We start from the raw sequence: 13,767 nt of genomic DNA, 5'->3' as shown, positions 1-13,767 counted from the left end.
AATGTTTGTAAATATGATCTAATGCCCCAATTTCCAATTCTCTGCAGAGCCTTTACATTTTCGTTTTTAATAGTCGCTATATTTGCCCGGAGGGTTGTTCCACATACCAGATAGCAAAGACAGATTCTTAAGGATGAACTGTAACATTCGTTATTCATCATCTTTCCCTTTTCCCCCAACAACTACAAATTAAACTCTGAGTCCTATTTATTTTCTTTGCTGCCGCTAACGCTGTGGAATTCTGAAAACATTATTTTTCCCTTCCAAAGAGGATCATCACTGTAGTGAAGCCATCATTTTGCAGACAGACCAACTTTGTAAGATTTTATATGGCTTTGCCTAAGAGTTTAAGTTTTAATACCAGCAAAAAAATACCTAGAATGTGGGGAAGTATTTCTGCTTCTGCCTGCCGATGCCAGATTAAGTGACTAAATCAGATTAATGTTATTTATTGCTTGGGAGAACACCTTTTAGTTTGACTCAGCCTTGGTCCTTAGAAGCTTTAGTAAACATCCCTAGATGAAGCTCTGGACCTATGAACTGTATATTTTATATTTCTTCCCAGATGGGAGGGGAAAAAAAAAAAAAAGCAATAGCAATGAGCTAAAAAAAAAAAAAACCCTAAAAACACAAAAACACAAAAAACCCACAAAAAACAAACAAACAAACAAATATAAATTGGGGATCAGTGATCTCCAACATTCTAGGTTCTTCGGAGCAGTGGGTCCCAGCGAAGGAAACGTTTGGCAATTGCTCAAGAAAAGTGCTGCCCACATTTAGCATTACCTCGTGCTGTGAGGGTATCCAGCCTGCAAAGCTGAATTTAAATGAATACAAACAAGAAAACAAGCATCTAAAAAAAAAAAAAAAAGAAGAAGAGTACGGAATGAAACCACTCCAAGCGTCATTAAAAAATGCATCTATTTATTACCACCTGGTTTCATGAGTCTGAGGTGATTCATATGCTTTTTGTCAAGAGAATATCCATTGTTGTGGCAAAATTAAATGTATTTTGACACTGCTTGCCATATTTATCTATCTGTTCAATCAGAAAAAAAGTTGCCTCATCACTCCGACATATATTACTTTTTCAATTTCCTCTTAGTCATTTTTTTTAATACTCTTTAGGGTGAGACCACGGAGTTTCTCATTTCTCACAACAAAGACGGTAACTCATTAGAATGATGCTGATGAGTTTTTCTCATAAAATTGCATCCTCATTTTCAAAGGTGACTAATCTGCCCCCTTAGCCCCAGCCATCGGTCAGGTGTCGATGGATGTGATTGAAAGGGCCAATGCACCTGTCCTGGTGTGGTTTCTCATGGTTTTTTGCTTCCTATTTTAAATGTTCCTGTGTGTGTGTGTGTGTGTGTGTGTGTGTGTGTGTGTGTGTGTACTGACTCAGGTTCCTCCAATGCAGTCCGAAAAATGTAATTTATCATAATGAATCAACCACCACTGTAATGATTTTTTAACTGTCCTGCTCTAAGCTCAGTAATGTATAATTTATACCAATGGTATGAATTTTGGAATTTTTAATTTCAAAAGCTGTTTTTGAAGTATAGCCTTATCAGGAATAAGTTTGGTTCCTTTTAGGATTTTATTTATTTATTTGAGAGAAAGCGTGAGCGAGAGAGAGCACAAGCTGGGGGAGGGGCAGGAGCAGACTCCTGGCTGAGCAGAGACTGGATGTGGGACTCGATCCCAGGACCCTGGGGTCCTGACCTGAGCTGCAGGCAGCAGCTTAACCACCTGAGCCACCCAGGTGTCCCAAGGTTGTCACCTTTTATATTAAAAAACGCAAATAGTTCCTTTCTAATTTAATGATACTGAGAAGATCCTACATTAAAAATCCATCCGTAACTTGCAATGAGATCCTCCAATTCCGTGTCAGGTTAAAAGAGAGTTTTGTTTTGGTAGATATACATATCACTAAATCTCTTCCTTTTGGTTGCCTGGGAGAGCTTGCTAACGTCACCTAAAGATTTAATGAAGGCAGGTGAATATGTTTTTTATTCTAGAGCATCAAGGAAAGCAGCAGTAGTTAAATGAACCTAGCAGGTAATAATACTCCTGTGCCCCTGCCTTTTGATTAAATGAAGTCCAGCAGCCACGTAGTCATGATAGAGAGGGAAAGTACACATTGCCTAGCCTTCTGCTGCTGACACTGTAGAGAAAGCGAGGCAGCCAGCTTAACCTGTTACTAACGGTGTGGGCAGTGGACTCAAAATCCCCCTCCTGGCCCTCCACGTGCTGGAATGACCGTAGGTCCCAAGACGCACGGGGTCAAGGGAACAAGACGGCAGGGGGAGTTTGCTGGCTAACTCCGCTGTGTTAAGCATTTAACATCCTTTCTGACTTGTACTCCTTACAGCAGCCCCTAAATGTTAGTAGTTTAAAAAACTGAACAAAGTAAACAGACAATGACATTTTCATCAGGCACCTTAATGCTGGGTGCTTAAAAGCATTTCCCTGTAGACTTCAATATAGTTAACAACTCTACTTTAGATCAACCACCCTAAGTGGATTAAAATATATGCGGGTGAGGAGCCCGAGATATTTATGGAAAGGCTGCCGTATGGCAGGCTGTGTCTTAAGCACTCATTCCCGAGGTGCTGAAAGCGGTTTCACTCAGAAGAAAGCCGAGCTTCGAAGAAACTAGATCTGCCCTCAAATCCAGACTCTTTCCCTTACTAACCGTGTGGCCCTGGGAAGCTGGTTCCCTTCTCTGAACCCGTGCTTGCTCAGCTGTAAATTAGAGATATTAGGCCAAGAGCAATGTGAGAATGAAATGAAATGATGAATTTTTGTAAAATGCTTATCGAATAGCGTATTAGCTTATATGAAGTGCTCTATTCATTCACTCCACAGATTTTATTACTATGTTTATGCTTACTGTGGGCCAGGTGTCATTCTAGCTGCTTGGGATACATCGGTGAATAAGAAAGTTTTAAATTCGTATCAGATCACAGCGATTAAGAGCGATCACTGATAGCAGACAAGAATTGAGTTTCTGTCCTGCCATCAGCTGGGTGATCTTGGAGGTTTGTTAATCTGTACAATAGGGATAAGGCATAGTCCATGGTTGGGGTAAAGGTGAAATGAAATAATAGAATATTATTGGATGCTAAGCAAATCTTTGCTATGTAGAAAGTGCTCAGTAGGGGCACCTGGGTGGCTCAGTCCTTTGGCTCAGGTCATGATGCCAGAGTCCTGGGATTGAGCCCCGCACGGCGCTCCTTGCTCAGCGAAGAGCCTGCTTCTCCTTCTCCCTCTGCTGCTCCTCCCCACCTTGTGCTCTCTCACTCTCAAATAACTAAATAAATAAATAAAATCTTAAAGAAAAAAAAAAAAGAAAGTGCTCAATAGATGGCAGGAATTTAGGAATTTTATTACTGTTAGTACGAATCCCTCTAACAACCCAGAGAAGAAGGGACTGTTGTCAGTGCACAGAAGCGAAGACAGCCGCAGAGTTAGACTAGCTGCCTTGCCTGGGGTGGCAGAGCTGCTTGGAGATGGTGCCTAACTTGGAAGCCTGTACTCTTTACAGTGGGCGCCTTCCATGGGACCAAGTAGACCTTCCCACTGTCCACCTCTAACTCTCAGACACAGTGTTCTGGTGAATATCTATTGAGAAGTGTCAGAGGTAGGGAGTGTGTAACGTGTTTCCTTTGTGTACCGGGGTGGTGCTTGATTGATGGCATTCACTTCTAGTTACAAAGCTGTATCACATCTCAACTTTGCTGTCACCTTGAATGTCCCACCTTACGACATCTCAGGATCTACTTATATTGTTACTTTTATAAGATGGAAAAGGTTAGTTGATGAACTGATTCGCGATTTGGAGCAATGTTCTATGTGAATGCATTGAATTAGGTTGGATTGTGCAAAGGCCTCCTTCTGTATGTTTGAACTCGAACCTGGCTCTTCCCACTGTTCTGAATTATGACTTTTCCATTCCTACCTACGTCTGATCTATTTCTCACTTCTCTCTTATTGGCCTGTGAGTTGAGGACATGTTGCCCACGTCTTTAAGAAGAATGTGTCATGTCAACAACTGACAAGCCAACAAAAAGTTGGGTGTATCATTGGGCATCTGGCGTAGTAAATGGTTGGGTGAACATTTATTTGGAGGTTGAATGCATCTTACATGTGAATTTAATGTTTTCTCCTCTTTAGGAATGTTCTGCTTAACCATAATCTTTCACTGAAAAAACTGATACTGATTTAGGGGTGCTAAGTCAAAATTCAGTACTTCCTCTCTTTCCTCACCCTCAGACCCAAATCAGGTTTAATTTTCATTCTCTAGTTGTGAAAACTGAGACATAAATAGCTTCTACTTCCATCCCTGACTTTCTACTATAAAATGTGATTACTGAAAAGAGAATCATCATCAACAGCCCAGTCTTTTTGATACTGTATTTGGTTAAGGTTATTTATCAAATAAATAATACACTTCCTCAATTATGAGTCCCACATTTTTTCTATTTTTAATATCTGTGAAATCAGGTTGCCCTAACAGTTGATGTATCTGTTTAGTGCGGTAGTATTTTCTTCCATTGTAAAAAAGCTGTTCTTAAACTGATGGTGTAATTTACTATCAGTGACTTCCTAAACTCAGAATACAGTATTAGCTATTACTCTTTTTCTTTGGAAGGGCTTACTTCCTTAGAAGGGCAGCTTCCAAAGGGAAGGATATAGAAATGTATAGTGCCTTGCCACTCTGGGAGCTTCCTCAATTCCAAAATCACTTTACTGAGGGATACTACAAAAAGCGCCAAGCCAAGATTCGCTGACATTGAGTTTCCTATGTGGCTCTGAAAGGCTCACTTTGATGAGCGCCCATATCAAGCACACACCGTGCACTCTTCGGGCCTGTCTCAGCTGTCTGGCTGGCAGGCAGGGGACCCGCAGTCCCCCAGACCCTGATGCCCTGGGGCTGATATTCCCCTCGACAAGATAAAGTGGAGACTTAAGGTCATTTTTTTCAAGATTATCTCATTGCTTTAGAGACTCCCTCCTTTTCTGGTTCCTCGGATCAGCAAAAATAATAAGGTGAGAATGCTGATTAAAATAACATATTTATTTTGGCAAGATTTACAGTTTTTTATAGTTTTCAAGTGTGTGTTTATCTATCTTCAAGAGAAATCTTTGAGGTTCATAGGGTGAAAATTACAGTTATCATTTGCCGATGGACCGAGGAAGTTTCTGGAGTCCGTGTCCTGTCTGACGGAGCATCCAGGAAATGAACCCAGGTCTTTAAACCCAAAAAAGTGATGGTGGTACTGGAAGATGAGGTTGGACTTGGGGCTCAGATCTCAGTTCTGCCAGTTTCTTAAGGTTTCATCTCAATAGTTTGCTCGTGTGCACAGCTGGGGTAATCAAACTGCATGCTCTTCTAAGAACTAACACGGTTCTAGAGCTTTGCGCACTGAAATGAGCTAAATGCGCACGGGTCAGTGATACTACATTGAGGTCGGGATGGAATGTCGACGCTGCTAGTCAAAGATGCAAGAAGTCGGATCAGTTCTGAGGAAGCTGTCTGTGAATAGTACCTCGAAACCCATTACCTGTTTGGAATTATAGCTCTTAATTAGGTTGTTTCATTAGTTAATTGGCCCCTTTCCTATTTACCCGGAAAGAATGTGCCCATTCTCCATTCAGGAGCCTACACAAGAACACATTTCCCTGTTCCCAGGAAAATGAAATATTATGTTGAAGAATTGGAAAAAAAAAAAAATGCAGTGGAGAAAAAAATGTAACACCACCACCCAAAGTTCTGCTGTAGATAAAAGAGACCTTGGTTCTCTCTTGCTCAATCTACAGGGTAAATCCCCTAAAACAAGATTTTTTTTTTTTTTAAATTGTGTATTTCTGGCCACTCCTTTAATCGCGCACGACAGGTTGCACTGGGTGGAGCGTGGGAAGAAAGATTTCAGAGGGTGCTTCGTTTTTAGTTCAAACTGGCCAGCTCTCCGGGGTGTTGGCATTAATAGGATTAACCCTCTCATTTCAGAAATGGGGGCTGTAAAAGAGGAACCACACGGTGGGGAGGGAGAGGCGACCTCTGGCCCGGCAGCCAAGGTGTGGCCTGAACCATGGGACAGGGGCAGGGCGTGCTCCTGCCGCTGGCGTTGACAGGCTCAGAGACCCCATTACCGTCCCGCGCGTCAGCAGGCGAGCCACTGCAGAGGCAAGGCCTCCCATCAAATCTATCTCCGCGAAATCACTGCGGAGCCCAGGGCCATCAGGGCTCATTAGCGCCGTTTACCATCCAGGGAGGCCCACTCCTCAAAAGGGCGAGGACCCAGGACCCGAGCGCCAGGCCCGGGGTCACTCCACCAGCCGGCCCCCTCCTCTCCGGCCCTGACCGGAGGATCCGGGCGGCGGGTCCCGAGGGGACCTGCGATGGCCCTGCGCGCTCGCGGCGCAGCCGCGGGGTCAGAGCGGCGTCCCCCCACCTCCCGGTCTCCGCTCCCCGCAAACGTGCTCTGGGATGTGCGCGCCCTCAAAGCCGGGAGGGGGCTCTTTGGGACTGAATCATCAGCTCGCAATCCAAAGCGCGGACAGGAACGAACGCGAATGACTCCCCGCAGCATTTCCCAAAGCGTGCTCTGCAGAGGTCCATTCTGCGAAATGTGGGGTGGACAGGAAGTTTGGGGGAAAGCGGGGTCCGACAAGTTAAAGGGGTCTGGGGCGCGTCGGAGCCCAGCTGCCCGGGCCCGGCGGGGCTCCTACGCGGCGGAGCCCGCGCCCCCCCGCCTCCTGGCCGGGACCCTCCTTCGTGCACCGCCCCGGGGGGCTCATTCATTTCCAAGGCGCACACTTAGGGAAACGGGGCTTTAATGCAATGGCCTCTCCTGAAATGAGGAAATAAAGCTCTCAATCGGGCTCGAAGGGGAAATTTGATATGTTAGTAGAAAGATTGAGGTTGTTTATTGTTGTTATTGTTTCATCTTTATTATTCAGATGAAGCCAGGGTAAAATTCTTATAATATTACTAACCCCATGAACATTTATTTCCCAGTCTCCGGAAAGAGCCGATTTTAAAAGTGTTAAAAAATGCGATTAAGGGGCGCCTGGTGGCTCAGTCGGTTGAGCCTCTGACTCTTGGTTTAGGCTCAGGTCAGGATCTCAGGGTCCTGAGCGGAAGCCCCCCTCCCCACCCCAACTGGCTGGTTCTGGGTTTGGAGCCTACTTGGGATTCTCTGTCTCCCTCCCTACCTTGCACATGCACGCTCTCCCTCCCTCTTAAAAAAAAAAAAAGATGTGATTAACAAAATGCATATTTGATAAGTATTCTGCATGTGATTGAATTTTTATACATTTTAAGACTTCATAGAATGATATTTGCAAATGAGAAAAGAAAATCTTTGGTCAGACTGTTTTGAGTTTTGGTTTAGAAAATATGGCCAAAACCATTATCTAAATAGATTGTTCTGTTCATATTTGGGGAAAAATATACAGACACCAACCCTGAATTTTTAGATACCTACTCTGAATTTTCAGCAAAACATATCTGATTCTTAGTTATGCAACATGTCTAAGCAATATCTTCTATTTTTTGTATTAAAAATGGTATTCTGTACATATGATTTTGTAGCTTTTTAGAAACATACTTTTTTTTTTTTTTTTTTTTTTTTTTTTTTTTAGTAAAGATGTAAAACTTGCATGAAAGGAATTTCCAATGTTATAGTATCTATCACCTTGGAGGGGAGGGGCATGAGGAGAAAGTGTCAAGGCTTCAACTGTATCAGTAATGTTTTATTTCTTCTAAAAATAAACAAGAGAACTAAAGCTTATATGGAAAAATGCTAATACTTAACATTTCTGAAGGATCCTTTAGGTTTTGTTTTTTTTTTTGTAAAATATTATTATTATTATTTTTTTAAGTAGCCTCCATGCCCAATGTGGAGGCCCACTTGGGGCTTGAACTTAAGACCTTGAGATCAATACCTGAGCCGGAATTAAGAGTCAGATGCTTAACTGACTGAGCCACCCAAGTGCTCCTGTAAAAAATTATATTTACCTTTTCATACATCTAATGTGTTTTATTATAAAAAATAAAATAAGAGGCACTTGGGTGCTTCCATTTTTTCAGCATCTGCCTCTGGCTCAGGTCACAATCCTTGGGTCCTGGGATCAAGCCCTGCATTGGGCTCCCTGCTCAGCGGGAAGTCTGCCTCTCCCTCTTCCTCTGCCCCTACCTCCCCCACTCCCACGCTTGTTCACTCTCTCTCGATCTCAAATCAATAAATAAAATCTTTAATAAAATACAATAAGAATATGTGTGAAACTCCCTAAATTCCTGATCCACTCGCTTTAGCTGGGTGTGTGTGAGGCACCCCATTTGCTCTAGTCACATTGTCTGAGTTAACACACTTTATCTCCTTTGCACCGGGTTTGGAATTCGTTTTACAAAGGTGGGCAGCTATGGCTTTATTTGTTCTCCTGTACAGATCTAATAAAGCCCACAGAGAGGTTCAATGGACACTTATTGAATAAATGTATTACATCTCAATTCTCTGGTGGAGATTTGCATTTATTATAACTTCATCTTCGTTCATCTTGTAGTGATTTTCTCTGAAAGAGTCTCCTCTTTCCATTTAAATTATGTGTTGAATTACTTTAGCCACCTATAGTTCAGGGCCACTTGCTGGCTTTTCATTTAAAGAAGAATAGCTATAACATGAATTTATTGATAAGAATATACTTTATTAAATACTTAAGACATATCGGGCACTGTGCTCAGCCCATTGCTTGCTCTCTCATGTTTAACCCCCCGTGAAGTATGTGAGATCTCTTATCAGTCCCATCTTCACTGATGAGGAGACAGGGGCCCAGACGAGCTCTGTAACTTATCCAAGGCCACATAGCTAGAAACGTGTGCCAATCAGACCTGTTTCCTTCAAAGCCCAGGATCCAAGCTGCTCTACTCCCTTCTAGAGATGCTCTTCAGCCTTTGAGGATTATAATTCAGAGGAATGTCCCAATTTAGAATTCTTCAATTCTAAGACATGTATTTTTCACATATTTGAAAGTTATGGTATTAGGATGGTCTCCCAATTGATGTGTACAGACGTGGGGCCTGTGGTGTCCCTGCCTTGGCCTTCTCCAGCCCAGGGCTGCCATGAATAGAGGCAACTCACCGTCCATGGTTTTGCACAGTCAAGGGTGTACTTTCTAAGCTACATTGCAGAGGCTACTACTGGAATTGGGAGATTGCTTTTCTTTGAGCATGACCTGTGGTCCTTTTAGACGGCAGCACCTCCCTACTGCAAATCCTTCTGTCTTGTCAAAGCAGCTCTGCTCAACTACTGTTTTTTCATATAATGCTGTGTGTATTCTTGAGTCATGAAGTGAACGGGTAGGTCCTTTAAATTTTTCTCCTTTTTATACATTAAAAAAAGTAAGGGCGCCCAGGTGGCTAGACCATTAAGTGTCTGCCTTCGGTTCAAATCATCATCTTGGGGTCCTGGGATCGAACCCTTGCATCAGGCTCCTGCTCAGTGGGGAGTCTGCTTCTCCCCCTCCCTCTGCGGTACCCCCTGTGTTCTTTCTCTCTGTCAAATAAATAAATAAAATATTTTAAAAAATAAAAATAATACAAAGATTTAAAAAAGTAATGTTGTTTCGTTGATTTTTTTTTTTTTTTAACTTGACTGTTTCTTTAAGGATGGTTGGGAAGGACTTTGGTTTGACTTGTTGCCACTTAAGAAAATTTCACAGCGGTCGAGAACTAATTTCATCAGGAAACATTCTGAGCTTCAGTTAAAATGTAAAATGCTTTTCTTAGCCCCAGGATAAAATGAAATTTCATTTGCTTTTACTTTTCTGCAATAATGCCAATAAGGAGATATTGCCAGGGGCATAGGGAAGCCAGCTCTATAGCTGAACAAATCAATGGTAAATCTACTTGCCAAATCCTGAGTATACCCACTGTACGAGTGTTAACACACACACACACACACACACCCCTACTGCACTATCTGGGGTAAGGCTAAGATTTCCTTAAAATGATTTAATGTTCTCCTGCTAAGATTCTCACATTTTCAAACTCCTCGCACACACAGTGGGGTTTGTGTGCACAGTGTGAACTGAAAACACATAGCATCTTAATTAATAATAACAGCATATACTGAGTGTTAGCATTATTGAATGATGTCTATGTGCCTGACCACAGGCTGAACTATTTAATCCTAGAAGATGGTTCCCTTCTTATCCACATTTTTCTTTTTTAAGTTTACTTATTTATTTATTCGAGAGAGAGAACCCACATGACCGGGGGGAGGGGCAGGGTCAGAGGGAGAGGGAGAAGCAGATTCCTTGCCAGTGTGGAGCCTGACGCAGGGCTCGATCCCAGGACCCTGAGATTGTGACCAGAGCCGAAGGCAGACACTTAACTGACTGAGGCACCCAGGTGCCCCTTATCCCCACTTTTCAGATGAGGAAATTAAGGCATGAGAGAATTAAGTCAACCTGCGGTCTCACCGCCGATGAATGGCTGCCTGGTTCCAGAGCCCATTCGTTTTGCCTGTGTGCTGTACTGCCTCTTCCTATATATCCAAACCAAAGAGAGGTTTCCAGAAAATGCTAGACAGAACTCTAAACCATGATGATGATGATGATGATGATGATGATGATGATGATAATTTCTGCAGCCGCTAATTATTACTGAGTCTTTAACTATATACTCCAGAACTATGATAGGCTTCTTACACAAGTGACCCCACTTAATCTTCAGAATCTAGGGACTTCGATTTTATTATCTTTATTTCATGGTGAAACTGAAACCCAGAGAGCTCACGTAACTTGCTTGAGGTCACAGAGCTAGTTAGTTATTGGCTGACCTGGGATTCAAACATGTGTCTTGCTAGTGCCCATTCCCTTGTCTGGCTTCCACACTCACAGGAGTTCCTGATTTAGGAAGCAAAGGGAACGAGAATGTTCTTCTCAGCAGTGTGATAGTCATTACACATTCCAAGATTATGAATTACCAATAGGACACTTGCTACCTTTTCACCTCAGAGTGAAGGTGGGTATGATACCATTTTTTAAAAATGGGGTATGATATTACTTTGTGACTTCGGAATATAGTGTTTCTGTGAAAATGAATCACTCTTTGGAACAGTGCATGACTTCTGAATTAACCATAAATGGATGGCAGAGGCAGAAGGGGAATAGAAAGACTAAACTGGTTAGGGGGAAAAAAAAGGAACTAAAAAACTAAAGTCCTTTAATATATGGAGATTTCCCATCCCTTCAAATTCATTGAAAACCTGTAAATGGCAAGTCCCCGATGAAGGGGCGCTTTCTCCCGGTTGAGATGGGGGCATGTCTCCCTCCCCGCGTGGGGTGGGCATCTATCCTTCTCTGCAGGAAGACCAAGAGCCTTTTGCCCAGAAACCATGATCCACGGCCCTGGGCCTCCTCACCGAGGTTGTCTTAAACTTTGAGGATGAGGCTCTGGTTTAGAAAGATTAAATCACTGATTGCCCCAAGGTCCAAATTTAGAAACATGTAGAGCTTGAACCCTATTCCAGGCAGGTCTGAATTTAGTCAGGGTTCTTTTCCTGGGTAAAAAACCGTCTCCGTTTCCAAGTAGCCAAGAGAGAGAATCTTAGCAGGAGGGAGCAAGTTTCAGGGGACCCCCCACCGGTGACTTCTCTGCAGCCCCGACCTCCCCAAAGTATCAGCAGAGTAAAACAAGCTTTCCAAACCTAGGTGTAGATTTTAATGTTATGACTTCTGGGCAGACTTTCAAATGTAAAAAAATAGTTGATGTCAAGAACTCAAATGAAAGGATCTATAAATATATTAAGAGTTTTTTCTTTGTACCTTCTCTGGTAAAGCTCTGTGGAGATTTTTAAGGAATTGAAAATGGGCTGGGTGAAGTAATTCTCATTTACACGGGTTTTTGAGCAAGGCTAATTATATGAACCTGATTCCAATGCAGTCTTATTTTTTGTACTGCATTAATAAAGGGTAAGGAACACACACACACACACACACACACACACACAACCCAAATAATGTTTGCCCTTCTTTTTTGTTGTAATCTCACCACTTCATGAGGTTCAAACAAGTATCTTTATGCCAAGAGGTACAAAGCATGCACTTTTCGCTGGAAAGATGAATGTGTTTATATTATAAATTTTTTTAAAAACACACACAGACACATGCACACACAGACACACACACAAACACACACACACACACACACACACACACACAGAGCACTACGGGAACGTGGCCAATTCATTAGCTTTGGAAACTGAGTACCTCGGTCTTTTCCAGCACTGGGAGGAGTACATGACACCCCAGGGTATGTTTCTAAAACTCTCAGACAAGACTTCACGAGTGGGCAGTATCGATTCCTCTGTGATGTGATTTTTTTTTTTTCTTCACTTTAGGAGGTTTGTGCACCATATCAAATCAACTATTACAGCATAGTTTCTAAGACAGAAGAATTTTAAAATTAGAACCAACCCTTATTCGATATATGCAGAGTGCTCATCAAGCCTTTAATGGGAAGCTCATTTCCCTGTGGATCCTCCAGGGAGGGAGAACCATCCCTGGGGGTGGGAGCTGGCAAAGGCCAAATGGAGTGGAAAGGCTGTAACTCTAGCCCCTGAGAAGGGGATGGATTTGTAACTGGCAAGATGACCCGCCATTAAATCACGGGAAGAATAAACTCCTAATAATTCCTTCTCAGCAATAAAGCATTTTCTCCCTCACAAACTCACAAGTTGTGGGGCAGAGTGGGACATTTTCCTTGGACTCTGGTACCGGAAAAATCAGGGGGAAATACACATCAGTGGATATGCTTTCTATCTGGAACTCGTAAATCTACATCTCAAGGGCCAGCTGCTGGCAGGAATGAATCGGGGTGTTCTATTTTGGGCAGAACTCTGGGAAGCAGCTTCCAGGACTGACCCGATCGGAGTATGAATTACAGATATTATAACCAACTTTTCCTCCATGCCAAACCCCATCCCTCCAGAAATCTTAATAGGCTTTTGAGAGCCTCCATTTAGAGCCGGCTGCATAAAATGATCCTTTGATGAAAAGGGATTGGAACAAGGGTTAAAGCCGACATTGAGAGGTGACTGTGGAGGGCGCGGTGTTCATACTACCCTCCTTTAATATGTGTGGTGTGCACCTGTGATAAGATGATTCATTACCTGGGGCTGCTCTTTGACAAGCTCCATCGTTCAGCCCTCGGGGTTCTGACGGGACAATCCCGCACCCGCCCAGGAAATATACCAAGGTCAGCTTTTTTTTCCCTGGGACATAGATTGAGACGGTTTAGCTTATAATGCATCTCTGTTTACTCTTTATGTAAAATAAAAACAGGGTGCAAGACGTCGCCATTCCTATTCTTCACAGAGCAGGCCAAGCAGGGATCCGTAAACTCACTGCTGAGTAAATAAGTCTGGGAGGGAAAATCCTGAGAGTATACAAGCTCCTTCCACCTTGGGCTCTCACCCTCAGAAGTGGCCACACTTGAGGTCAAGGTGCTCTATCCACTAAGGGTCAATGTCGAGCCTTTGAGTGAAGGGCGCTTCTGATACCCTCAGCTTTAACTTTGGTTTGCTTTCCCTGCAGCTTTTAGGTTTACTGAGGTCTTAAAGGGGGAGCCCCGTCATCTGAAGCTCTGTCAGTGTCCTCGGGATCATGAGGCAGGCGCATGAGGGGCGTAAGGGGACCAGCATGCTGCCCACGACACGAGGAGGGTTTGCTGGCCCTGGTCCTGGCTGACTGAAG

At 43.1% G+C, this 13,767-nt stretch overlaps 1 protein-coding gene across 4 annotated transcripts in view; it reads right to left on the bottom strand.

Annotated features, from left to right (window-relative positions):
- Positions 1-13,767, bottom strand: part of POU6F2 (POU class 6 homeobox 2) — a 419,114-nt gene that overhangs the window by 36,719 nt on the left and 368,628 nt on the right. The window lies entirely within an intron of this gene.

The sequence above is a fragment of the Lontra canadensis genome, unplaced genomic scaffold (assembly GCF_010015895.1).
Source record: "Lontra canadensis isolate GAN:19392208 unplaced genomic scaffold, GSC_riverotter_1.0 scaffold54, whole genome shotgun sequence".
Classification (NCBI taxonomy): Eukaryota; Metazoa; Chordata; class Mammalia; order Carnivora; family Mustelidae; genus Lontra; species Lontra canadensis.
This window is presented reverse-complemented; position numbering and strand designations above follow the sequence as displayed.